This window comes from Sus scrofa, chromosome 9 (assembly GCF_000003025.6).
Source record: "Sus scrofa isolate TJ Tabasco breed Duroc chromosome 9, Sscrofa11.1, whole genome shotgun sequence".
NCBI lineage: Eukaryota > Metazoa > Chordata > Mammalia > Artiodactyla > Suidae > Sus > Sus scrofa.
In genome coordinates this window covers 131,741,970-131,768,462 of record NC_010451.4, presented here as the reverse complement: position 1 = coordinate 131,768,462, position 26,493 = coordinate 131,741,970, and the positions used below count along the sequence as shown (strand labels likewise).

The following is a 26,493-nucleotide window of genomic DNA, read 5'->3' as shown; positions in this document are numbered from 1 at the left end:
GCAAATTAAAGTACCGAAAACTTGGCCATTTGGTGACAACCTATTACAGAATTTGAGACTGACTCCAAAACAAAATCGTGCAAAACGTTGCCATTTGGGGACAATCTATCCCGGAACATGACCTTGGCTAGAGGTTCCTAAGGTGTGTGGCATCCCTCCGCGAGGATCAAGCCGCGAGCGGAACAGCAGCCCGGCCGCGCGCCGTCACCGCAGGGCACCGCGCGGCCGGAAGAGCCGCGTCGGCCCCGCCCCTCTGTGTCGTGGGCGGGGCGTTTCCGGTGGGCCGGGGCGGGGCGGGGCGCACGAGGTCCGCGCGGGTCCTACCTGGAGCGACACCGCGCGGCAGGGCGCCAGGCTCCGCGGCGTGGGCCGCCGCGCCCGCCCCAGAGGTCGTTTCCCCTGCAGTTTCCAGTAAGTGACGGTCCCAGTCGGAGCTGCGGCTAGAAAGGGACCGCGCTGGCATTTCTTCGGCAACCCTCCCCATCCCTCCTTTTAAGTCCCTTTCCCGCCTCCGGGTCACTCCTGGTGTGTCCGCCACCCCTGCCAGCGCTTGAGCTTTCCCCAGAAGATGCGTCTTCTCTCTTGAGCGCATCGTTAATCTTAAACGGCCGCTGACCTCCTGTCTGTACGTGGGAGGGTGTGTTTGGCCCGACGCTCGTTCTCACCCTTCCTCGTGCTGCCAGGATGACGGCCCCGCGCTCACAGTCCGCGGGAAGGCGCCCAACCTCCGCTGCTGCCCGCACCTGCCCTTTCCTGCTTCAGAATCTTCCCTCTTCTAACGAAACTGTGGCAAGGACCAGCTCTCTCAGGGCAGCACCTCTCTTCCCGTCTAAAGCCCCTTCTCATTAAAAAATCGCAGCAACGAACAAAAGAATGTCTTAAGACACCGACCTAAGTGTTTTACACTCCTATTTACTCATGGCAGCAATCCTGAAGGAGAGTCAAATGAGAAAACTGAGGCCCAGAAAAGTTAAAGAATTTGCTTGAGGTAACGTGGTTTGCATGCGATGGAGCTGCAATTTGAATCCTTATGTTGCTCACTCCAAAGCCGGTCCATTTTCTCAAATCCTGGACATCCCCCTTTTAGTTGCTTCTCCTGAGGCCTTTTTTCTGAATGCGCTCTAGAAGGGGCCTGTGTATGGAGAGTTGACCTCTAAGAACTTTTTCAGGTTTTATCTGTTCCATTTTACCAGGCGTCTAAGCTCTGAGCTTAGTAATATTTTGCATCCCCGATGTGTACTTATGCCTTCCTAAAAATGTACTCTTGGGAGTTTCTTTAGTGGCGCAGCAGAAACGAATCTGACCAGGAACCATGAGATTATGGGTTTGATCCCTGGCCTCGCTCAGTGGATTAAGGATCCAGCATTGCTGTGAGCTGTGGTGTAGGTCACAGACATGGCTCGGATCTGGTGTGGCTGTGGCGTAGGCCAGCAACTGTAGCTCCAGTTCAGACCCCTAGCCTGGGAACTTACATATGCTGAAAATGCGGCCCTAAAAACCAAAAAAAAAAAACAAGCACTCTTAACCCAGTGTGTATTCATTAATCAGCTATTTTCTCCTGCCTCAGTATGGCTGTCATCACAATCACTGTTTCCAGCAAACATTTGAGCAGCTAGTTTATGTAAGACAATAAAGATAATTGCAGTTTCAAAGAACCCTGAGGTTTAGTTCCTGACCTTAGGAGAAATACGATATTTACTCATAAAAAGACCAAGAAAATAGCAGATAAACACTAACTCACTTGCCCAGAAAGCATTCATTCTATAGGCATAACTTTGGGCAGAAGAGTTAAGTGCTAGATTTGTTTTTTCATCTGTAAAATGTTAAGGTTAGGCAAGTTTATTAAAATTGTGTGAATCTAAATTCAGAGCAAGGACTGCTCACACAATAGATATTAAACAAAAACAAAAACCCAGCACCTGACATAATTCAACATCCATGATTTTAAAAACGCAGCACCATGAACATAATAGGTTCACCTGTCCTCCTCAAGAGAAAAAGCATTTTTATTTAGTTCAACCAAGACAAGGAAAAAATTATATTTTGACCCCCAGAGTCTTATACGTGTGGAGGTCATTGGTTCTTTAATAGCTGTAGAAAGGACCCAGAGGACTAGCTGCTGCGACTTAACTTCGTGAGAGTCCTCAGTTTGCTGGAGCTTCTGACCGGCTGATCTTTGCCTGTCAACCTTTTGGTTTTACAGACATGGCAGGCAGGCAGGTTTTATAGACATGGACAAGAAGTCTGCACACAGAAGTTCTGAGGATGCCAGGACCGGCAAAAGTGGAGGTAAGAATCTTACTTGCTTTAAGAACTTTTGAGTAACTTAATGTACGTTTCATAAACCATTTTGTTTCTCTCTCACTTGTGGCTAATATTTGAGAGAATAATCGTGTTGCGCTTTGTATCAATCTAAGGTAAACACAAACAAAAGAAAAGAGAAAAGCAAAACCAAGAACACCACCGATCCCGACATAGGTCAACATCTCATTCTTCAGATGACTGTGTGTTTCCTTCTTCTGTATCATCTTCAGGAAGCCAACGGATTCAAGTCTAGAAGGTATGTTTATCACCCTGTTAAGCTTTTTCATTTATAAGTTAAATGATGTAGAAAAAAAATTTATTAAAACTGCATCGTAAGAGTGAGAATACCCACGATGTGCCAGGCGTAATGGTGAACACGCGTAGTCCTTTCAGCGAAGGAACTTTCAGGATATGGACAATGAAATAAATAGTCCATTACAATGCAGATGAGTGCTGAAGCTTGAGATGCACGTGTTGAGACAAGGAGAGCCTATAGAGAGGAAATCTTATCCGAATTGAGAATTGGAGGCTGGGTAGACATTTTCTAGAATGCCGAGAAAGTGGAATTCCGGACAGTTAATTGCAAGCTGAAGGAATTGCAAGTGCTAACCACTGTTTCTGATTCTTTCTCAAGTAATATGCCTTGCACATCCATTTCTTGATTTATCAGTGAACGAAGCAGGGTTCTTGGTTGTAAGCAAAGAAAACTGGCTCTGGCTGATTTAAATGGAAAAATAATTTATTGAAAGATATTGAGTAACTCACAGAATTGCTAAGAAGCCTAGAGAACTAATCTCTGAACGTGGGTGGGAACAAAGTGAAACTTGGCCACTAGAACTGCAGGCAAAGTCACACCCCTGTCAGGGCACACTGCCACCACTGCTGCTTCTGAACCTGGATGCCTCGACCTGCATTGCTCTGGGCGCTAAATATTGTTACGGTAGAATGGATGCTTCGCCATCTCTGCATCTTGGTGTCACTAGCTCCTAGGCAGTATTGACAGAGCCTAGATCACAAGTCTATGTCCTGACTGCATAGGAAACTGGAAAAGCGAGTATCAGCCTTTTCCTCATTGATGGTAGGAGGTATGTCACCAGACATAGGAGGGAAAATCAGATGCTGGACAATCAAAATAAAATAAATGTTCTCCACATTCATTAGCTCACAAATTACTCTTTTTTCTTACCTGCCTTTCTCTACTCAGTGGTGATTAGTTGAATTATCATAAGTTTTTATAGTTAATTTGTAATAATAAATTTATACCTGTAATTCTACTTGTTGTTTAATCAACAAAAAGTAGGTTTTTTTTTTATTTTTTTGTTTCATCAACAAAAAGTAGGTCCATTATTTTCTCTCTTTAGTATAGGTGCCCCTACCTTTCCTCCGTCCTTTCTCCCCGTCATCTCTTTTTAAAAAACCATTTTTGGTAGTTAACATTTTTAATCTGATCTATAACCAAAACTCTTGTATTTTTTTCGCCATAGATTCCCTTTAAATGTTCAAAGCTAATGGTCAGCATTTAAGTTATTATCACCATATTACCATGCAAATATTGTTATTGCAGCACCACGTCATGTGCTAGGATTGCATTTCCCTTTCGTGAATCTCATGACCTGATCACCATTTCTAGAGCATAGCGACATCAGCAGGCACTCTTATAGTCCATCTTTTGCCTCCTAGCATGCCATGTCTTAGTATTGCTTCATATGTGCACCATGACTTTGTACAGTTTTTATTTTCCTTAGACTTTTTAGTTCTATAATTTTTTTTTTTATTGACAGAAAGGTAATGTGACTTCACCGTGATAAGAAGATTTTCTATCCTTTCCATCATACTGTTCCATGGAGATCATTTTTTTCCCCTGAGATGTTCTTGCCTGCCTGTTGTAAATGGGCTACTTTGTACCCTCAAAGCCTGACGATAGCCATCATCCTAGATTTAGCCATCATCCTAGAATTTCTTCTCACTGGTCTTCTAGGTTGGAAACATTGTTTATTCAATCCATGCTTTCTTCCCTCTCTTTGTTTTCTCCCTTAACAATTAGTGTATATTGTCATATAACTTTTCCAAAATATATGTCTGGAAGGTAAATTTTCAGAGTCTTTGCGTATCTCAAAAAGTCATTATTCTGCTGTCCACACTCGTTTGAAAACAATTTCCCCTAATTCCAGTTTCCAGAGGCGGTAACTTCATATTCTTTTAGCAGTATGTTTTGATCTCTGTCTCCAAATCTCTAAATAACTTCTAAAGACCCAATTCACTTTTCAGTTTTAGGTTCTATGGAAAATAAAAATTAGCTACTTTTTTTTTCACCACCCCCTCATCATTCACTTCCTTCTTCTCATCCTTCTAAAAGGACTTCATTGTCCTAACGGACTGTTTCACTCTTCAATTATTTCATTATTGTGACTTTTCAGATTCTCTTCACAACTGCACCATATTCTGCGGTTTCCTTTCTAGCACGACTTTTTTGGGTTTTCTGTCACTTAATTATTATCTTTTTAAAAATGTGTTTCATTTTGTGTTTGTGACATGTAGTAGTAAGTCTGTTGTGTTAATTTCATGTGGAAGCTCCTCTCCTGGACGCCTTTAACGTGCTCCATCTGGAAATGCTGCGCTCAAGGCATGGGAGCAGCTGTAACGTTAGAATTTTCTTACCTCTTCACTCTGGGGGCTCCTTTCCTCTCTTTTCAGTTTGGTCACCTGTTTTCTGGGTCCTGCGAGTTTCTCTTCCTTTGTTTTCCCCTTTATTTTATTGGAGAACCTCTCCTAGTAACATAAGAAAAAGATGGGACATTTAATTCCTATTCTGTTTGTAGTTGTGGGTTTATGCCAGTAAATAAATTTCCTCTATTGCTTCTGCTTCTATTGAAATGAGTGGTAACAGCAAACCAGTGCTTCCACCATAAACTAGATAAAATGCAGAGAAGTATCTAGTTAAAGGGGTGGAGAGCTGCTAAGGCAATGAGAACTAGAGGCATTGAGATTCTAAAGAGGAGAGAACTATGGAGGGGTGAAATATACAAAAATTAGAGTTTGGGACTCAGTGGAGCCTGGAGAATACAACAGGCCCTCTGTTGAAAACCCAGGAGGGCAGGGATGCATCAGAGGTAAACTGAGCCTTACCAGGACTGTAATAAAATCACGTCAGCACAGCCCCTGACTGGGCTTAGATCATCTATCATTCTCTTTGCTTAGTGGAAGAAGGAGGAAGATAGCATCATCTAGAGCTTCTAGAATTTTGTAACATGAAACACCTTTCTTTCTTTCTTTCTTTTGCCTGCACCTGCGGCATACAGAAGTTCCTGGGCAGGGATTGAACCTATACCACCACAGCGACCTGAAGCCACAGCAGTGACAACGCCATATCCTTAACCCACTGAGCCACCAGGAAACTCCAGAAAAATGACTAGACATTCCAACATGACTTAAGAACAAGATTAGTGCTATGGGTAATCCAGATATTTGAGTTCGCTGACATGAATTTCACATAATTATTATTAATATGTTCAAGAAAGTAGACATTTGTAAGCCATAAAAATAACCAAATGGAAATTTTGGAATAACAAGTGCATTAACTAAAATTAACAATTTAGGGAGTTCTAGTTGTGGTGCAGCAGAAACGAATCTGACTGGTATCCATGGGGGGACATGGGTTCCATCCCTGGCCTCGCTCAGTGGGTCGGGGATCCACCGTTGCCCTGAGCTGTGATGTAAGTCATACACGTGGCTCAGATCCCGTGTTGCTGTGGTTCCCATTAGACCCCTAGCCTGGGAACTTCCATATGCCTTGGCTGTAGCCCCAAAAGCAAATAGATAAATAAATAAATAAATAAAAATTAACAATTTAGATAGATTTGCCAGCAGATTAAACACAACAAAGACAGAATAGCAACCTGGAAGTCAAGTCAAGAGAAAGAAAAAAGAACAGAAGATACAGAAGAGGGCATCAGAAACACATGAGGCCGAGTGAGGAGGTCTGACATAGGTGGAAGAAAGAGAGCAGAGTGAGGAAAAAGAAATATTTGAAGAGAATAATGGCCAGATGTTTTCCAAAACAGATAAAAACACATCAACTACAGATTCAAGAAACTTTAAAACCCCAAACTTGGATAATGCCAAAAAAAAAAAAAATCATATTTGAGAACTTTTACTTCCAAATCAGGAATATGATTGTCCTTCACATTATAGAGTGGTTAATATGGTAGCAGATTCATAGTCTCCTTTCTCATTTTCTCCTTAAAAATTCATTTTTTATATTTCCCACTAAAGCAATAGTTGCATTCATGTAGTTCCTGCTGAGAACACAATACTTTGTGCTTTCTAGATTAAACAGAAGTAGACTTCTAGTGGACTCACAGGAATATTTTCCTTCATATGGGCTCCTAAGTGCCACGTATTTATAACACTGGGATACAATTAAAATTAAATAATTTTACTTGTTATTTATATCTGCAAGGTTTTTTCCAACCAGCATAATAAAGTTAATTAAAATATCAATCTTGAGTTTGGATCAAGATGGTAAGCGAATGTGCAGCTGATCTTCCCCCACAAACACATCAAAATGTGGAACAATTTTCACTGATAACTAACTGGAAACTGGCAGGAGGACTCTGTGCAACTGGTTATAAGAAAGATACATATGTAATTGGGTAGGAAGGGAAGAAGTATGATCCAGTGGAGACCTGCCTCTCGCAGGCAGAGGGAGATTACATGGGAACACACCTGCCCTGAGGAGTGAGCAGTTCAAGCTGCAGATTTGGCATCCCAGTCCTGGGGTCCTATGCTGGGGAGGCAGGCCCTTTGGCTGGTTGAAGGACTGCTGAACTAACAGAAGGATGGTGGGAAGCTCGACCTCTGCTCATGAGGCGTGCATGGGTGCTGGTTTGCCTGTGAAGTGGGGGAGAGACATCTGCTCTTGAGTCTGTAAGTTTCCCACAACCACCTTGTCACATGCCTTAGCCCGAGTTAAGCAAACCCTCTGGCCCAGCTGATTCCAGGTCACAGTGCAGATTTCTGAGGCTGGCAACTTCATCACAGCTCAGCCTTACGCATGTTGAGAGCCCACATGGGTGCTGCCTGCCCTGCAGAGTGGTTTCACAACAGGGCAGAGGTGGGGAGGCTGGGGACAGTGATAGGCTGTGAGGGACAAAGGGGATTTGCACCCAAAGCTATGTCTGAACAGAGCCACAGATGCATGAAGAGGCAGTGCACCGCCCTCTGTCGGCAGCCACCTCAAGCCAAGAACTTGCAAGAGTCTCATTTGCTTCAGTTCCACCCTCTCTGGGGCAAGAGTCCTGGTACAAGGAGAGGGGAAAACGCATCCTTAAAGGGAACAAATCCAGCTTGGGCCTGGCCAACAGGGTTCCTGCTCCAGCATCTTGGGATCAGTCTGCAGTAGGACAGTGACAAGTACTGAGCAGAGGTGAAGTCCTGCCTGCACCTGGCATAAGATTTAGCCCCTCAGTCTGCAGCCTAACCCTCTTCGTCAGGCAATAGCTTGGTATACCAGCATACCCAGAGGAGAGACGTAACTTGCGTCCACATCAAATCCACCTTTCCCACCGAACTCACTGGGCACAGTACTCTGCACAGGGATGGTCACACCAAGACCACCCTCTCAAAAATGGGCCGAAGATCCTAAACAGACATTTCTCCAAATGAGACACAGATGGCCAACAGGCACATGAAAGATGCTCAGCATTACTAATTATTAGAGAAATCAGAAAAACGATGTGCTATGACCTCCTGTCAGTCTTAATGGCTATCATCAAAAGGTCTATAAATTACAAATGTTGGTGAGGATGTAGAGAAAAGAGAATCCCCCTACACTGTTGGGGGGAATGTAAATTGGTGCAACCACTCTAGAAAGCAGTGTGGCGGTTCCTGAAAAAAAGGACAGACTGAACTTTGCAGAACAGATGCTGACTCACAGACAGTGAGAAACTTATGGTCTCTGGAGGAGACAGTTTGGGGGGTGGGGGGATGTGCTTGGGTGTGGGATGGAAATCCTGTAAAATTGGATTGTTATGATCATTATACAGCTACAGATGTGATAAATTCATTTGAGTAATAAAACAAAACAAAAAAACAAACAAAAAAGCACTAAAAAGATCTATCATATGATCCAGCAATTCCACTTTGGGTATATATCCAGAAAAAATGAAAACACTAATCTGAAAAGATATGTGCATCTCAGTGTTCACAGCAGCGCTTTTTATAATAGCCAAAACACAGAAGCTACCTAAGTGTCCCTCAACAGACGAATGGACAAAAAGGATGTGATATATCTATTCAATGAAATACTACTCAGCCCTAAAAATGAAATTTTGCCCTTTGTAGCAATTTGAGTGGACCTAGAAAATATTATGCTTAGTGAAATGAGTCAGATAGAGGAAAAAATTACTGCATAATATCAGCTATAAGTGGAATCTAAAAAAATAATACAAATGAATGTTTGCTGCAAAATAGAAACAGACTCACAGATGCAGAAAACTAGTGGTTACCAGTGGGGAACAGGAAGGGGGAGGGACACGTTGGAGATATAGGATTAAGAAACATAAACTGCTGTGTTTAAAACAGATAAGAAACAAGGATATGGAGTTCCCGTCGTGGCGCAGTGGTTAACGAATCCAACTAGGAACCATTGAGGTTGGGGGTTCGATCCCTGGCCTTGCTCAGTGGGTTAAGGATCTGGCGTTGCCATGAGCTGTGGTGTAGGTCGCAGATGTGGCTCGGATCCCACATTGCTGTGGCTCTGGCTTAGGCTGGTGGCTACAGCTCTGATTCGACCCCTAGCCTGGGAACCTCCATATGCCGCGGGAGCGGCCCTAGAAAAGGCAAAAAGACAAAAAAAAAAAAAAAAAAAAAAAAGAAACAAGGATATATTGCATAGCACAGGAAATTATAGCCACTATTTTGTAATAACTTTTAATGGATTATAATCTGTAAAAATACTGAATCGCTATGCTGTACACCTGAAACTAATACAATATTGTAAATCCACTATACGTCGATAAATTATATCAATATTAATTCTTATGAATCCTCAAATTCTTTAATCAATAAAAATGACTTTTAATGATAGATCTAAAACTTCTAATTCTTTTATAAACTTCTAGGTGCTGCCAAGGGAAGAATTAAGAGAAAGAGAGGAAAGAAAAGGAGTAAACGGAGAAAAGAAAGAAAGGTAACTGGGGATAATTTAATACAGGAAGAAAATTTAGCTATCCGAGTATTCCGCGCTTTCTTGCTAATAAAGGAAAACAGCCTACACGGGACTTTGCAGAGCTGGAAGGAACGAGTGGTGAACATGCCGTTAACATGGAGCTAATCGAATAGTATCCTTTTTCTTTTCAAATACTGTAATCGAAGTTTCACCTTCTCAGGTGTCAGTTACCTGAAGCACACTGTGGTCCGAACCTACTAAATGGAAGAATTCCAAAGATAGACCAGTCGTAAGTTTTCACTTTTGTCCATTCTGAGTAGTGTGATAAAACCTCACGCCATCCTACTCCGTCCCACTCTGGATGGGAATCATCTTTGTCCAGCATATCCACGCTATATATGCTACCCACCCCGGGTCACCTAGTAGCCATCTCCGTTATTGGATCATCAGCTGTCACAGGACTGTAGTTCTTGTGGTCAGGTACCCTTATTTTACTTAAAATGGCTCCAAAGCCAAAGAGTAGTGATGCTGGCAATTTGGATATTCTCTTACTGTGGCTGATTTAGAAATTATACTTTATCCCAGGTATGTATGTATAGGAAAAGACACTGTATATATAGGGTCTGGTGCTATCCCTGGTTTGGGGTATCCACTGGGGAGGGTTGAATCATCCCCTGTGAATAAGGGAGGAAGACTTTATTCAGAAAACTATACAGATAGGTAAAATCTTACATTTGCAATTCTTTTGATGCTCTTTATTTTTATGTATTTTTTTGGCTACACCCATGGCATATGCAAGTTCCCTGGGCCAGGGATCAAACCTGTGCCATAGCAGCAACCTGAGCCACTGCAGTGATAATGCCAGGTCCGTAATCCCCTGAACCGCTAGGGAACTCCTGATTCTCTTTATTTTTTATGTTAACATAATTGGTTTGAATAAATGCCAATAATATAGAAATAGATAAAAGTGAATGATCAAACTCTTTTCTTTTTATTCCACTTTCCTGGGGTTATTCTTAAACATTTGTTATCTGTCCTTATACATACACATGGAAATAAATGAAATCAATTTGTAACATGCACATATGTAGTCATATTGCTGAAGTAGATCACCAACTTGCTTCTTTAAATTTAATGTCTTTCATATAATAGTTCATGCGTACGAAAGAATATTTGTAATACACGTAAAGTTTAGACAACATACTAATCTAATAATAATGAACCTATTGTTTAACTTAAGAACTGGAACATTACCAATATTATACACACCAGTATTATTCACCTTCTTCCATTTACCTGATTCCCTTTCAGAAGTAATATTATCTTGAATTTTGCCACCTCTTCCCATACATTTTGATAGTAGTTTTATTACAAATATATCTCTAAACATTATTGTGGCACCAGAGGAGTGTGGTGTGAGAGAGGCTTAAGCTGAAATTGGTGGACTAAATCCTTGGTGGCTAGAGGTTCCCTCCTGGCAGCAACCCGCTAAGTTTTGCATGTAAAGCTTGTTGACTTGTAGCCATTTCGCCCTCCTAGGTTCCCTTTGGGCCTTGTTCTGCTGGAAATTCTGGTAGTGGGACACCAGCTGGCCCCCTGCCACCTGTGTGTCGGCCCCAGATGGCCCCAAGGCTCGTTCCCCACTACTTTCTGGTCTTTGCCTCAATACGAGGTTCTCCTTGATTATCTTATTTGGAATTGGAACCCCAGACCCTGTGGGGCTCCCGCAGTTTTCTCTAGACCATTTAGCACTTCTTAATATGCTGGGTGGTTTACTTATAATGATTTTGTTTGGCGTCTGCTTTCTCAATTTGTAAAATATTTCTCTGGGGGCACATATTTTGCTGTTGGATCCCTGACAGCAGGCACACAGTAGGGCTCAGATGTTTGTGAAAGCCTGATCCATGTTCCTCTGTCTTCGTCTCTTCGGCAGTCAGTCCACCCACATCACAAACATTTTAATCGGAGACTCCTTGGTCCCCTCTGGCTACAACCCCTTCCTCTAGGGAGTTTAAGAAGCTCCGCAGTCCGTAAAGATGCGCCACCAGAGGCCCCACCCTCACCCATGGCTTTCTCCCCCTCCCTTCCAACCCTAGCCTAGTGCCATACTTAGAGTGGTTACGAATTAAGCTGTCCATCCACCTTCTACCCAGCAGTTTTCTAGTAATCGACAATTTTTTATTTCGGGGGAGTTAGCAAGCACTTTCCCAGCTCATTTGCAAGTACTTTGACAGGAGGAATGTTTATGTATGAGCATAGCCCCCATTTTAACAACGCCTTTGACTGTGGATTTTAAATCTTTCTCCTGTTCTCATCAGTTGCGTAGACGATAGAGAAGAGAATCTAAATGCAGTGAACTTGGAACGGTGCATAAGTGTATGAAGCACACACGACTCCTTACTAGCCACCAGCAGGGGCTTAAGATAAATTCTACTCCATGGGAGTTCCCCCCTTTGGTAACATAAACAGTTTCTATCCCTTGACCATTATAATGTCTTGTCTAAGATGTTTGTGTGTTATTTTCTATGGCTCTTGCTACTTCTGCTTCCAATTTAATGTTGTTAGTTTCCTCACATAAAACCAAGCTATTAAACTCGGTCCTACGTTTAAGGTAGTGCTTTGCAAACTTAACTAAATTAGCATCTGCAGAGCAACTGGGATTACTAATACCCCAGGCCTAAAACTCACTAGGTGTGTTATATTCATATCTACCTCAGCCAGATGATAAATTCCTTGTGTGTTATGACAACAGCATTTTGGGATAAGTCCTGAATTTTTTAGGTAGAAGAGTAAGTTTGACAACAAGGTCCTACTGTATAGCACAGGAAACTATATTCAATATCCTGTAATAAACCATATGGGAAAAATATATATGTACATATATAGAGAGAGATAACTGAGTTGCTTTGCTGTACACTGGAAATGAACACAACATTATAAATTGACTATACTTCAATAAATAAACTGTAAAATAAAAAAAACATTATTATGTTTCGTTTGCTTAGTTTTGAGCTTTATAAAATTAGTATCAGGAGTTCCCGTCATGGTTCAGCAGTTAACGAACCTGACTAGCATCCATGAGGACACAAGTTCGATCTCTGGCCTCACTCAGTGGATTAAGGATCTGGCACTGCCATGTGCTATGATGTGATTGAAGACACGGCTCATATCCCATGTTGCTGTGGCTGTGGTGTAGGCTGGTGGCTGCAACTCTGATTCAGCCCCTAACCTGGGAACCTCCATATGCCACAGGCGCAGCCCTAAAAAGACCAGAAAAAAAAAAAAAAAATTGTATCATATGTAGTTTTCTGTGTCCACTTTTCCCACAATGTGTTTCGTTTCTACGATTTATTTATCTTTTCATATAGCTATAGTTCATTAATTTATAGGGTTGTATGATATTTCGTTGTTTGAATAAAGCATAATTTATTCACCCATTGTCCCATGAATGGACATTTAGGGTGTCTCTGATTTTTTTTTTTTCTATTACAAACAATACTATGGGAGTTCCTGTTGTGCTGCAGCGGAAACGAATCCAACTAGTACCCATGAGGATGTGGGTTTGATCCCTGGCCTCGCTCAGTGGGTCGGGAATCCTGTATTGCCGTGAGCTGTGACATAGGTTGCAGACACAGGTCGGATCCTATGTTGCTGTGGCTGTGGCGTAGGCCGGCAGCTGTAGCTCTGATTCGACCCGTAGCCTGGAACTTCCATATGCTGCAAGTGACGCCCTAAAAAGCAAAAGCAAAACGAAACAAAACAAAATACAATACTAGTATGAATATATGCATTTTTCCTGGTGCTCATGTATAAATTTCTCTAGATTACATATCTAAGAATGAAATTGCTGAATCATGGTACTCACGGTGCTGTATGTGTTAAATACTCTGTGTGTTCAAACTGCTGAGATTCTAGGGTTGTTTGTTACTGTACTTTAATATAATATTTCCTTGTCTAACACATTGAATGTAGTTGTTCAGATCACGTACAGTCTTTCTGATATTTTGTCTTTTCTATCAATTACAAAAGGTGTTTTAAAATCTTTTACACTGACTTTTACACTGTTCTGTCATGTATTTTATTTCTATATAACTTTCAAATTCCAGGAAACAGTATCCCAAGTCAGAAGCTAATTCATTAGTGTATTTTTATTTTAAAAAATGAAAGACATGAAATGAACTTTCAAATCAAGAAGTTAGAAAAAGAACAACTAAAATACAACTGAAAGGAATATGGAAGAAAGGAAATAGTAAAGATAAAAACTTCAGTGACTTTTAAGAGAAAGGGAAATGAGGCTGTAGATTAACCCAAGAGTTGAATTAAAAAAAAAAAAAATCCCCAAGTTCCCATTGTGGCTCAGTGGAAATAAACCTGACTAATATCCATGAGGATGTGGGTTTGATCCCTGGCCTCGCTCAGTGTTTTGGGGAACTGGTGTTGCCTCAAGCTGTGGTGCAGGTCACAGATGCAGCTCAGATCTGCTGTGGCTGTGGCTGTGGTGTAGGCCGGCGCTACAGCTCTGATTGGACCTCTAGCCTGGGAACCTGTATATGCTGCAAGTGCAGCCCTAAAAAGAAAAAAAAAACCAATAAAATGGTCAAACCTTGACAAACCTACTGAAAAAATGAATATAGACAAAGGTAAAATGAGGGTAGGTGTAGCTGTAAATATTTGAAGTGGGTAATGGGAACAGTTGTATGCTAAGGTGTGAGTATGAATCTGTCCACAACAGGTGCACAAGCAATCTGACTTTATTTTTCTGAAATTCATCTAATGTTCTGCTGAAGCTCCAGCTTATTGGAGAGGATGAACTCCAGTTGGGAGGTTCTGTCTTGAGTCTAATGTCAGAGGTGGGGGCAGGTAGAGGGATGAGGAGGTGGGAGGCGGTCTGTGAGTTTCCCAGGCGTGGGTGAGGGGAAGATACTCATCTGGTGCCCAATGTTATCTGTTCACACAGGAGGCATCTTCCAAGATGTCCATCATTCTGTCTGGTCCTCCGTCTTTGATCCGCACCATTTGCCACTGAGACATCATCCTTCCTGTCTGCCTAGTCCTTTCAGGTACAGTGGCCCGCTTTCTGTTACATCCATGTCCCATGTAGGGCACGTGCATAATTCTGCTCCTCACTGCCAAGCAGAGGCACTCAGTGCAAGGCTGTTTAAAGCCTGGGCAGCGTAATCTCCCCTCCCAGTCCTTTCTCCTCTAATGTCGTGTTGCTACCCCAAGGCTCAGGTACAGCCTTTTTTGTCCCCACTTAGGTTACTCCTGTTTCTGTGGGTCTTTACTGCTTCCCTGCTGCTCTGTGAATTAGGCTACGGGGCCTGTCTTTGGGGATTTCTCAATATCTATACTCTTCTTACTTCCCTGCAACGTCTTCTTCCTTAGTCTGGAAAAATTTCTTTTTGGTCTCATGGTAGCTTGGGGTGGGGTGCTCGGGAGGTGAGACTGAGTGTGGCTCTGTCGAGTTGTATTTCTCCCAAATATTTTATCTATGTATGGAACCTTCTCTATTTCCCTAATGGCTCACATTTTTAGAGATCAAGTTCAGAAAGACTCCTTTTTTTCTTTTTACGACCCTGGTTTATCCTTTCCCTAAAGTAAAGAGCTCACAACTACTTTGCTGCTTAGAAGGAATATGAGAGGAGGGATAAGGAAAAGATGAACTAGTAGGAGGAAAAAAAGCAATATTTCAAAAATATCCTGTCACATAAAAACTTGTCGAAATGACAGGCTGGTGGAATAATATTTGCTAATGTTTATCAAACACTCTGCACCATTTTTTAAAGAACTTTACATGTATCACCTAATCTAATCATCACAATAATAAGTAGGTACCATTATTATTCCGACTTTAAGATAAGGAAACAGAGATACAGAGAAGTCAAGTGATTTAACTAAGTTTTGTTCAGTAGTGTCAGAACTTGTATTCAAACTCAAGAAGTTTGGGTCTGTAGCCCACTTTCTAAACTACTATGTCTTGGAGTTCCTGTTGTGGCTCAGCAGTTAAGTTGTCTCTGTGAGGATGTGGGTTCCATCCCTGGCATTGCTCAGTGGGTTAAGGATCTGGTGTGGCTGCCACCTGCGGTATAGGTCACAGATGCAGCTCAGATCCCACATTGCTGTGGCTGTGGTTGTAGACCTGTAGCTGCAGCTCCAATTCAACCCCTCGCCCAGGAACTTCCATATGCCACAGGTGTGGCGATAGAAAGGAAAGGAAAGAAAGAAAAATAAATTACTCTGTCTTTTGTTTTCAAATGATTCCCCAAGGAACATTTGGAGACGAGGGGTATGGAAATAGTTTTCATAAAGACTGGGGAAAGTTACTGGCATTTAGTGAATAAGGACTCAAAATGTTAAGTGTCTTGTAGTATGAGGGATGGGCTGAGCAATAGAGAACTGAGCCGTCCAAAGTGTAAATGGAACTCCTGCTGGAAGCACTGTGCTGTACTGTACTACCTCTGAATTGTCAAGACCGACTCAAAAAGTTCAGAAGAAAACTCATAGACTACTCCCCTTGAGAGAAGTTTAAAAAATGGGTAGGCAGATGTTCTATTCAGTTGTTTTTTTTTAAGGTTTTCAGGGAATAGGGGAGTCTCATAATATGTATAACAATCTCTTCTAGAATGCCTCATTTTTTTTGCTTTTTAGGGCCACACTTGTGGCATATGGAAATTCCCAGGCTAGGGGTCGAATTGGAGCTACAGCCGCTAGGCTACACTACAGCCACAGCAATGAGGGATCCAAGCAGTGTCTGCGACCCACACCACAGCTCATGGCAACGCTGGATCCTTAACTCACTGAGTGAGGCCAGGGATTGAACCCATGACCTCATAGATACTAGTCAGGTTTGTTAACTGCTGAGCCACAAAGGGGACTCCCTAGAATGTCTCTTAATTGATTTTATGAAGCTTATAAAATACAGACAAACTAGATTTTTAGAACTATCACTGGAGATAAAGGGGGACATTTCATTATGATAAAAGGGTCAATATATCAGGAAGCTACAGCACTTACGAATGTACCCACACTGAAGTGAGTGAATGGTACCCTCCCCCGATTCAGGTCCCGCCAGAGCCTCAGAGTGCGACCTTACTTGGCACTCGAAATTAGTTAAGATCATGCTGGAATGGGGTCGGGGGAGGGACCTGAATCCAGTGGCTGGTGGTATTATAGGGAGAGGAGAGGGCACACAGAAATGAAAAGGGAAGAAGACCATGTGACTACCAAGGCAGTGAGAGAAGCTGTGCTGTGCCACAGGCCAAGGAACACGTGGGGCACAAGAAGCTTGGGGAGGCAAGAGAGGATTCTTTACTAACTAGGACCGTCACAGGGAGCGTGGCTCTGCCAACACCAAGATTTTGGACTTCTAGCTTCCAGAACTCTGAGAGAATAAAATCCTGTTTTTTGGTTTTTGGGGGTCTTTTTGTTTGTTTGTTTTTTCTTTTTAGGGCCATACCTGCCACATGTGAAAGTTCCCAGGCTTGGGGTCAAATAGGAGCTGCAGCTGCTGGTCTACACCACAGCCACAGCCACACAGGATCCGAGCCGCATCTGCAACCTGCACCACAGTTCAGGGTAACGTCAAATCCTTAACCCACTGAGTGAGGCCAGGGATTGAAACTGCTTCCTCATGGATACTAGTAGGGTTCATTACTGCTGAGCCACACTGGGAATTCCTAAAATTCTGTTGTTTTATGCCAGTTAGTTTTTGAGAATTTGTTCTAATGGCCCAAGAAACTAATACACCTAAAAACAGAGCCCCCAAATATATGAAACAACAACTTACAGAATTGAAAGGAGAAAAGTTTAAATTGATGGATATTCCATTATCCTTCTTTTAATATTGATGGAAAAAAACAAATTCAGTAAGGATGTAGAAGACTTGAACAACGCTCTCAACCAACCTGACATGAAAGTGTATCTCATCATTACATTTAGAATGGATATGCAAGACCTGGCGGAGGGAGCCGGGAGGGCCTGTGCAGGGTGGAGGTCGTTGGAGTCACTTTCCTGCTGCCAGGGCCTTTGCCGGCCGGTCTGCTCCCCGCACACCCCAGCCATGCTCTCCGCCCTCGCCGCTTTCAGCACCTCGGCCCAGGTAGGTCCTGCGAAGCCGAGGCTCCCCTGCGTAGGCCACGTGTGTTGCTGGCTCGCTAGCAGCCTGACTCCCAGGTCAGCCTGGACCGCGGGGCTGCCCAGTGCCGGCCCCCGGCTGTGGCCCCCGCGGCCCGCCCTGATACCCCGCAGGAAGTGCGGGAGCCGGGGAGAGGCAACCCTAGGACCGATGCGCTTCTCCGAGCCCCACAGCTCGCCTCCAGGTCCCCCAGAGGGCCTGCTCCTTCCAGGTTGAAAAGCCAGGGCTCTCGGGTCGAAAGCCGCTTATGTTCCATACTACTTTGGGAGACTAACCTCCTCTTCCTGCAGCGTCTGTACTAGCAGTGTGTAATTTTTAACTCCGGAGTGCAGATAAATGCCGAAGATAGAGCACTGGTTCAAGGTTACACAGTCTTTCGGCCAGAGTTTTAAAATTCAGCTCTCCTGACCACCGTCAGTGACTTTTGGAACAACAAGCTTTCCCTCTAAGACTCTGAAGACGCTGCTTCCTCTTAAGGACCTTTTGAAGGCTCCTTCCTGCTGCCGGCGGACTGGGCCGGCTCCCACGGGGTACCTGATGTGCGCCTGGGACTACTTAAGCCTAACCTATTTTTAGCCACCTCCTAGGGCAGCGATTCTCAAACTCTGGTGTGAGTTAGGATCACCTGGAAGCTGATGAGACAGGAGGCGAAGGCTCATTGAAGGAGGTTGGGATCCAGGCCTAAGTATTTTTACCAAGTGATTCTCATACAGCCAAAGACTGAGAGGCCTGGAGATACCCACATTGCCTCTTAGGTACCACACCCAAAGGGGAGGTGGTTATTGAATGAGATTCCTCATTTCTTGTTTAGCTTCTGTCCTTCAGATCAGTTTGCTGTGAGTGGAATTCATTTTTAAAATAAATATAGAAATAAGCAAAAAAAAAAAAAAAAAGAATGGATATGCAATAAAGTCATGCTGTACAGCACAGGAAACTATGTCCAGTCTCTTAGGCTAGAACATGATGGAAGATAGTGTGAGAAAAAGAATGTATATCTGGGAGTTCCCGCCGTGGCCCAGCAGTTAACGAACCCAACTAGCATCCACGAGGACGTGGGTTCAGTCCCTGGCCTCATTCAATGGGTTAAGGATCTGGCATTGTCGTGAGCTGTGGTGTAGGTTGCAGACATGGCTTGGATCCTGCGTCACTGTGGCTGTGGCTTATGCCAGTGGCTACAGGTGTGATTTGACCCCTAGCCTGGGAACCTCCATATGCCACAGGTGCAGCCCTAGAAAGACAGACAAAAAAAAAAAAAAAAAGAATGTACATCTGTGTATGCCTGGGTCACTATTTGCTGTACAGCAGAAATTGGCGCAACATTGTAAATCAATTATACTTTAATTTTTCAAAAGTATATCTATAGAACACTTCACCCACAGCAGCAGAATACACATTATTTTCAAACTTACAAAAGTCTCCATAAATATAAATGAATTGAAACCACTCACTATGTTTCTCTGATCATAATACAATTAAATTTAGATAATTTCCAAATATTTGGAAATTTTAAAACACTGTAAAAACCCATGGGTCAAAGATGAAATTACAAGGAAAATTAGAAAAAAAAATTATTATAGTTGATTTACGATGTTGTGTTAGTTTCAGGTATACAGCAAAGTGGCTCATTTATTAGAAAATATTTTAAGCTTAAAGGAATCTGTCGAAAATTATGGACTGCAGCTAAAGCAATGCTAAGAGAGAAACTAATAACGTTAAATGTAATTAGAAAAGAAAAAGGTATCAAATCAATAATCTAAGCTTTCATCCAAAGAAACTAAAACAAAAAGAGCAAATAACCCGAAGCAAGCAGAAAGAAGAAAATGATAAAGATCAAAGCCAAATATTAATGAAATACAAACCAGAAAAACAGTAGAAAATCAGTAAAGCCCAAAGTCGGTTCTTTGAAACAACAAAACTGTGTTTTAATCAACAAAATTCATAAACCTTTAGCTGTTCTGATCAAGAAAGAAAGGAGGGGGAGTTCTCTGGTGGTCTAGTGGTTAGGATTAGGCACTGTCACTGCTCTGGCCCAGGTTCAATCCCTGGTCTAGGAAATGAGATCCCACTTAAGGAAAAAAAAAAGGAAGGGAGAAAAAAATAGCAAAATTAGGAATGAAAGATAGGATAGGATTACTGACTATAGAGAAATTTAAAATATTATGAGACTATTACGAATGACTTTGTGCCAACAAATTAGGCAACTTAAATGGCCAAATTTCTAGAAAGATGCAAATAACAAAATTGCCTCAAAAAAAAAAAATTGAAATTCTGACTAGAAACATAACAAATAAAGAAGATGAATTGGTAATTAAAAATATAAAAGAGCCCAGGCCCAAATGGCTTCACTGGCTAATTCTATCTAATATTTAAGGAAGAAAGATTATCAGTCCGACAAAAATGTTTTCAGAAAATAAAGGAGAAATAATTCCCAGTGCACTTATGAGACCAGTATTAGCCAGATATCAAAATCAGTCAAAGACATCACAGGACAACTGCAGAGCAATTATTCCTGATGAATGTGTACATGAAATTTGTTAATGAAATACTGGGAAACTGAATTCAGCAATGTTGAAAAGGATTATACACCATCTTCCAGGAATGTAGGTTTAGTACCCTCAAAGCTACTAATATACTATATTAATCGAATAAGTAGCAAAAACCAGATTATCCTTCCAGTAGTCACAGAAAAAAGAATTTGATGAACTCCAACACCTATTAATGATAAAAAAAAAAAAAAAAGAACTCTCAACAAACTAGGGCTAGAAGGGAACTGCCTCAAACTGGTGAAGGTATCTACATGCTTCATCATACTTGTTGAGGGAAGACAATGTTTCTCCCTAAGACTGGAAACAAAGCAAAGATGCTTTCCCCTCTGAGACTGGGAAAAAAGCAAGGACGTCTCACACTTCAACATGTGCTTGTGGTTCTAGATAGTTCCAGTAAGGCAAGAAAAGCAAGTCTCGCAGATTAGAAAGAAAGAAGGAAACCTCTATTTGCATACACATTCCTGAACATAGATAATCCTACATAAATAATTAAGTAAATAAACTACTTATTTATAAACAAGTTTATTGAGATCAATATAAAAAACCAATTACATTTCTGTATGTCAACAAGGAACTGTGTGACGATAAAATTTAAAAAACAATTCCATTCCCAATAGCAGCAGAAAGAATAAAATATATAGGGATAAATATAATAAAAAGTGCAAGACGTGTACATTTCTGAAAGAAATAGAAGATCTAAATAAATTGAGACAGTCCATGTTCATAGATTAGAAGATTCAATATTATTAAGATGGCCATTCTTTCCAATTTGATTCATAGATTCAATGCATTCCCTACTAAAATCCCAGCAAGATTTTTTTATAAATTAACAAACTGATCCTAACATTTGTATGGAATTTCAAAATACCTAAAATAGTTTAAAGGACCTTGAAAAGGAACAAAGATTGAAGACTATTTGATGTTAAAACTTGTGAAGCAACATTAAGCAAAACAGTGTGGTACTGGCATAAGGACAGACATAGATCAATGAAACAGAATTGAGAGTCCAAGAATAAACCCTACGTTTATGGTCAGTTGACTTTTGACAAGGGTGACAAGGTAATTCAATGGGGGAAATGAGAGTGTTTTCAAGAAATGGTGCTATGACAAGATGCATGTGAAAAACAACAACAACAATGAAACAAAACCCAAAAATACCACCTTAAATTTTTACCTTATGCCATATTGCAAAATTTAACTGAAAATGAACTATAAGTTTAAATGTAAGACCTAAAATATAAAGCTTCTAGAAGATGACAAGAAGAAAACTTTTGTGACTTTGAATTGGATAGATATGTCTTGGATATGACAAGAAAAACGATATATAAAAGAAAAATTAATAAATCGAACTTCATCAAAATTAAAAACAACTGCTCTTTAAAAGTCACCATTAAAGGAATGAAAACACATTGGCTTCAAACTGGGAGAAAATATCTATAAAGCATGTATCTGATAGAGATCTTATTTCTGAATATATAAAGAATGTTTACAATTTGATAATGAGAAAATAATCCATTTTTTAATGACTAAAATATTTGAATAGGCATTTAACAAAATAAAACATATAGTGGCTAACATGTACATTAAAAATGCTCCATAACATTAGCTTTTGGGCAAATTCAAATTAAAACAACAATGAGATGTCACTACACAGCCACTAGAATGACTATCATAAAAAAGATGACGAGGATAAATGTGGGTGAGAATAGGAAGAAACCAGAACCCTCATATTTTGCTGGTGGCAATGTAAAATTATACAGCCACTTTAGAAAACAGTTTGGCAGTTTCTTAAAAAAATTAAACATAAACTTACCATTGGGTGCATCAATTCTATTCCATATATCCATCCAAGAAAAATGTGTGTGTGTGTGTGTGTCTCCACAAAGGCATATGTGAATGTTGGTAGCAATGCTATTTATAAAAACTAGAAGCAATCCAGTTTCCATCAGCTGATGAATGGATAAACACAACATGGTGTATCCTTACAGCAGAAATCTAGTCAACAGTTTAAAATAGACCATTGATACCTGCTACACATGGATGAACATAAAAAAATGTATTAAGTAAAGAAATCAGATACAAAAGACTCCCTAATATTTGATTCTACTTACATGGAATTTTCAGAAAAGGCAAATCCAGAGAGACAGTGGTTGCCTGGGGCAGGAGAGTCGCAGTGTGGACTGACTAAACGTGGGCACAAAGGAACTTCCTGTGCTGATGGAAATGTTCTCAAACTGTGAGCTGATGTGACACCAGCAAGTGGACCAATATATGCATTATAGAGGCCTCAGAAGGAGAGGAGAGAGAAGAAAGGGCAGAAAGTTAATTCACATAATGGCTGAAAATTTCCCTGCCCCAGGGAGAGAAACAGACATCCAGATCCGGGAATCCCAAAAAGTATCAAATAAGATAGCTCCAAAGAGACCCATACCGAGATACAGTGTAATTAAATTCTCAAGAGTTGAAGATGAGGAGAGAATCTTAAAAGCAGCAAGAAGAAAACAAGGGAACATCCATAAAACTATATTTTTCAGCAGAAACTTTGCAGGAAAGAAGGGAATGGGATATGTTTAAAGTGCTGAAAGGAAAAAAAAAAAAAAAAAAAAAAACCTGCCAACAAGAATTCTCTATCTGGCAAAGTTGTGCCTCAACTGAAGAAGGGATTAAGAGTTTCCAGGCAAACAAAAGCTAAGGAAGTTCTTCACCTCTAGATCTTGGTGTTGGCCTACTGGAAATACTAAAGGCAGTTAGTGCTTCCAGCTGAAACATAAGGACCCTAATTGTAACATAAAAACATGTGAGCACTCACTGGTAAAGGTAAACATATAGTTAAATTCAGAATACTTTTATATTGTAATTATGTAGGTAAATCACTAAACTCTAATATAAAAACTAAAAGACAATCCTTAATGACTATCACCTCAATAGTTTATCAATGGATTCACATTTTAAAAGGATATAATTTTGTGACATTGAAACATTAAGATGTGGGAGAAGGATGTAAAAAGGTAGAGCCTTTGTATGCATGTGAAGTTAAGTTGTTATTAAGACAGGCTGTTTTAGCTAGAAGATGTTTTATATAAGCCTCATGGTAACCACAAAGCAGAAATATATAGTATATACATAAAAGATAAAGAGAAGGGAAGCAGAGCAAGCCACTACATAAAATCATCAAATCTCTAGGGAGAAGATCAAGAGAGACAGAAAGGAACAATAAAAAACTCCACAAACAGCATTATGCTCAGTGAAATAAGCCAGAGAAAGAATATACTTATGAAATCACCTTTATGTGGGAATCTAAAAAAACAAAATCGAACTCATAAAAAACAGAGTAGAAAAGTAGTTCTCGGGGGGTAGGGGGTGAGAGGAACAGGAAAAGTTTGGTGAGAGGATATAAACTTTCTGTTATCATATGAATAAGGTCTAAGTATCTAATTACATGGTAGCTATAGTTGATGATACTGTATAACTGAAATTTGCTAAGAGGGTAGAATCAAGTGTACCCACACACACAAAAAAAGGGTAAACATGAGAAGGGATGGACGGTGGGAATCTTTTCACAACATTTACGTTTAGGAAATCACGTTGTATACTTTATTTACAGTTTTGTCAATTATACTTCTATGGGACTGAGAAAAAAAAACACGTCTAGCACATGGCTGGATGGTCAGATCAATGAAATAGCACAGGAAGGAAAAATTTATGTAGATTTGATATGTGATAAAAAGAGCCACCTCAAATCCATAGGGGAAAGTTGGCTTATTCAAGAAATAGTATTGATATAACTAGCTATCTGGAAAAAAAATTAAACCTTGATCCATAGTTCAAATTTACATTAGGATGGTGAGAGGTTCCCGGGAGGATAGTGACAGACACCCCACCTTCCCGAAGGTGGCTGTTCATCTTGGAGACCTGCTGCGGGCCTGGGCAAGATTTCCAGCCTCTCCCAGAAGTTGGACGCTCGAGTTGGGCAGCCAGAAACAATAGCCTGAAAAAACACCTGCCTGCCTAGATTAACCACCCACAAAGTCAACTGCTGTCTCCCATGGGCTTTGACCCCCTCCCCCTCCCCTGACCTTCCCCTCCTCCTTCTTCATTGTTCCTGCCACGGGTTCCCACCATAAACTCCCACCACAGATCCTTTATAAGCCTAGCATCTCCTCACAGTCAGCACATCTTGAGCTCAGCTCATCCGTTTTGGATGCCTTAATAAATGTTCTTGCTTTACTGATTTGGTCTTGCATGTTCCTCCCTCGGCAAACCTAAGAAATCGATTCCAGGTGGATCAAGGTTTAAGTGCAAAGGAATGAAACCATAAAAGAATTGCAAGAATCCATTGGAAGTTTTAAAAAATTTTAATCATAGGTGGAGAGGAAGGCCTTTCTGCAGATGGCAAAACTCAAAAGCCATGAAATAGCCATCGATAAATTATATCAAATACTTACATGCTAGAGCCCAAAGATCTACAGTCTCATTCCTAGATACAGTCTCTGGAGAAGCTCATACACCTTTACTCCAGGATACCTGGGCAAGGGCGTTCATGGCAGTGTTGATTATAATAGCCAACAAAGTGGAAAGAACCCAGACATCAGGCAATGAACAACTGTAGTATAGGTGCAGAGTAAAGAATTTAACCTTGCCGAAAGCAATGTCTGACCCTTGTCCTTGACCTCTAGGAGGTAATCTCTAAGTCCTTGGAATACCATGGGTGCTTGGGAACTTGGCTCCTGTGATTTAGGATGAGTGTGGCCACAACAGATAGGCCTTCAACTAATACACACAAGGAACAGTGTGTAAAATATGTTACCATTTATAGAAATAGTGGTGGAAGGAAGAACATACACACTTGTTAGCCTATAAATACATATTTTTGGAAAGAAATTTGTAAGATTTGTTGCTGCATTTGGGAAAAATGAGGTGGTGGTGACAGAAGAGGAAGAGACTTCTTAACCTTTAAAATTTTGAACCATGTGAATACAAGCACTACTCAAAAAGAAATTTAGTTACCACTGTGGCTTAGTGGGTTACTGATACGGCTCGTCTCTGTGGCAACCCGTAACCCACTGGTTTGATTGCCAGTGCAGTAGGTTAAGGATCTGGTGTTGCTGCAGCTGTGGTGTAGGTGGCAGATCCAACTTGGATGATGGGATCCCTGGCCTGGGAACTTCCATATGCTGTGGGTCTGGCCATTAAAAACAAAACAAACCAAAAAACCCCTCAAAGTAATTACATAAATAAATAAATAAAGTCTGTAATAACGTCTATGTGTCTATTTTATTGAAGCAATCATTAATATGTTTCCGGGGCTTTTTTTTTTAGGACAGAAGATGAAACAGCAAGAAAAAAGAAGAAAAACAGGAGGAAACAATCACATGATATCACCTTTCCAAGGTATGGTGTACTTCATGTTTAAGGAGTTTATGTTACTTTTAGCAACAGATTTGCATTTTCACTTGTTTGTCAGGGCCCCAGTCATAGAGTCCAATGTGTTAAGGAAAAATATTATGTGTATAATTTTGCCTGTTGGCTGTATATAGTGTAAATATACTTTAAAATTTAGATTTATATTGTTAATCTCTTAACTCTCTCTATCAGACTAGTAGAGCAGACCCAAATACTTTAAAACACCAAAAAATGCCAGTTGGATTCTTTTTACCTCTAAACCCTGAGAAATTTGACATTCCGTCAACAGCTGCCTACTTTCAATTTTTTTTGGCTACGTCCACAGCATGGAGAAGTTCCCAGGCTAGGGATTCAGCTCATGCCACAGTGGTGACCAGAGCCCCAGCAGTGACAATGCTGAATCCTTAATACACTGAGCCACCAGGGACCTCCCAAATTTTATTTTTAAAAATACATATTAACATGTATAATTAAAATACAGAATTGTTGTCCTAAGAAAAAGAGTCTGTTGAAAATAAAAAATGTCCTATGACTAAAAATATCAAAATGACACAGCTGGTTTTCACGCTGTCTTCTATCTTGTGTGGAATAGGTAGGGTATTATCTGTTCTTCCAAATCAGGTGCTTACAAATACATTTAGACATCATTTTAACTTGCTACACGTGGTGTCCAAACTTAAATACTTCACATCTGTATTTGTGCCTGTGTTTCTTTTTATATTTGTCTATACTAGGCAGAGACTTCTAGAAAAGAAATACTGCCTTAAGGGTACACATTCTATGGGTACCCAGAGCAATGATTAATCTATTTCAGATTAGTAGACAGTGCAGTTCCCTAAAGGAGATGATGGCATTTGAGTGGAACCTTGAGGGATGAGTACGTTTGATTAGGCAGAGAAATGAGCACAAAGAGTATCCCAGACTGAGGGAAAAGCATT

General features: G+C 40.9%; 1 long non-coding RNA gene across 1 annotated transcript in view; it reads left to right on the top strand.

The window, feature by feature from the left end:
• LOC100739139 overlaps positions 295–26,493 on the top strand; it is a 30,118-nt gene continuing 3,919 nt past the window's right edge. Inside the window, exons 1-6 of the long non-coding RNA XR_002336048.1 lie at positions 295–411; positions 2,204–2,289; positions 2,418–2,560; positions 9,426–9,493; positions 14,430–14,532; positions 25,472–25,543. This is a non-coding gene — a long non-coding RNA (uncharacterized LOC100739139). The remainder of the gene's footprint in view (positions 412–2,203; positions 2,290–2,417; positions 2,561–9,425; positions 9,494–14,429; positions 14,533–25,471; positions 25,544–26,493) is intronic.